The sequence below is a fragment of the Aplysia californica genome, unplaced genomic scaffold (assembly GCF_000002075.1).
Source record: "Aplysia californica isolate F4 #8 unplaced genomic scaffold, AplCal3.0 scaffold00362, whole genome shotgun sequence".
NCBI lineage: Eukaryota > Metazoa > Mollusca > Gastropoda > Aplysiida > Aplysiidae > Aplysia > Aplysia californica.
The window spans coordinates 763,307-765,077 of record NW_004797632.1 but is presented as its reverse complement, the minus strand read 5'-3'; positions in this window follow the sequence as shown (position 1 = coordinate 765,077).

Sequence of the window (1,771 nt, the reverse complement as noted above, 5' to 3'; positions counted from 1 at the left end):
AAAAAAAAAAGAAAGAAAGAAAGAAAAAGAAAAGAAAAAACACAGACAGGTCAGTGTTGTCCAGCGGGCGGTCTCCCCGTGTCATAATTAGCTTCCGGTCAGCCTCACATTATGTATGCTGTCCTAAGTCTTGTGTCCGTCGGCGCCCGGCGGCAGTCAGTCTACACTATCGGAGGGCGACGATTACAATCTATCAATAATTCTCTACCTTAAAATTGGTCGCTATCCCGAAAAATGCTGTTTCGAGAAAATCGAAGGTTAAGTTTTTACCCTTGTTCAGTTTCTTTAAAAGACTAGGAGAGTTTTCTCTATAATAACCAAACACCTATTATACACACCAATGAAACTAAATTTCTCCAATATCTATAGGTAGGGCAATGCCCACTTTTGGTGTAGGTCAAGATTTCTGGAAACCCCCGAAATCTTGGATAGCCCGTTTGTCCTTAAAAGTGACCATTTACAAAGTTCTATCCGGCCAGTAAACTACCTAGATTTAGTTTTGAGAAATTTGATGAAGGCCTACAAAAAAGAACAATTGAGTTTCAGAACACGTCAAACTTTTTTTTATGGACTTCTTTGAATATCTTGACAATGACTCCAATTAATCTTACGATTTTGATAGATCTAGAGCAGATAGAACATAATATGTGAGGCAGCGTGGTGAAATCAGGCTCTCGTCAAAATAATAAAAGTGAAGAAATTGGCATTTTCCGCAGGTTTGTGAATTTGTATTGAAATTTTTTATTTTTTTTTTGTGCTCAACACCTTTCATGCCCATTAAACATTGTGTGGATGTTACTGAAAAACGTCGATTAAAGGCACAAAACATGTAAATTTTCAGTTTCCACGGACTCTTAAGCTCAGAAAATAACTCATCTTTGCCGGCCATTTTCTCACTAATTCTTTCTCTGAAACCAGGCGACCCCACCTCCTTTAATCACAAATTTTAATTAGATTCTATATCTCAACTTCTATTCAAGACAGATGAGTATTTTTTTCTCATAGAAAGGAAGGCAAATGAAAAAGTGTTGTTTTTTAAAGCCCTTGTTTTTAGTTTTAGTAAAAGTTTTACGGCACTGGCAACACAATAAGGTCATATAAATGCCGAAGAATAGATTATGAGTTGCAAGGGAGTAACATACACACACACAAAAAAGGAGGAGAAATAAGGACGATAGATGTTTGTTAGGAAAGAAGAAGCAAACTACACCAGAGCACCCGCCAACCACCCACTCTCTTAGCTGTCAGAGTTGTTCTCATTGGTGAAAGAGTAATCTACAAAATGAAAAAGCTCCTAATTTACCTATCGGTAAAGAAAAGCTGTTCTTTTTTTTTAAGCCTTTGTTTTGAGCTTTAGTAAAACTGTTCCCGTCGTTTTATGCAAGAAAAATTCTGAAATTATGCAAACTGAGCCCAAAAATGTGAAATTATGCAATTCTGTTCATTTTAACAAAAAATGATAAAGGAAAATAATCAGAAATTATGCAAAAAATGATCACATTTTGCTAAATTATGCGGGGTGCATAAAACCACGAGGACAGGTAAAAGTTTAACGGCACTGGCAAAACAATAAGCCAGTAAAGAAAGGTTGTTGGCTTTTTAAAAAATTAATAAATTAAGCCCTTGCTTTACCTGAAGAGAAAGTAGATGATGACAAAGATGACAATGACAGTGATGACGCCAAGCAGGACGATGGAGACACGGAGGGAGTGGGTGGCGAACAGCAGACGCCACTTGGCATACAACTCCGAGCTGTGGATGAGGGGAGGGG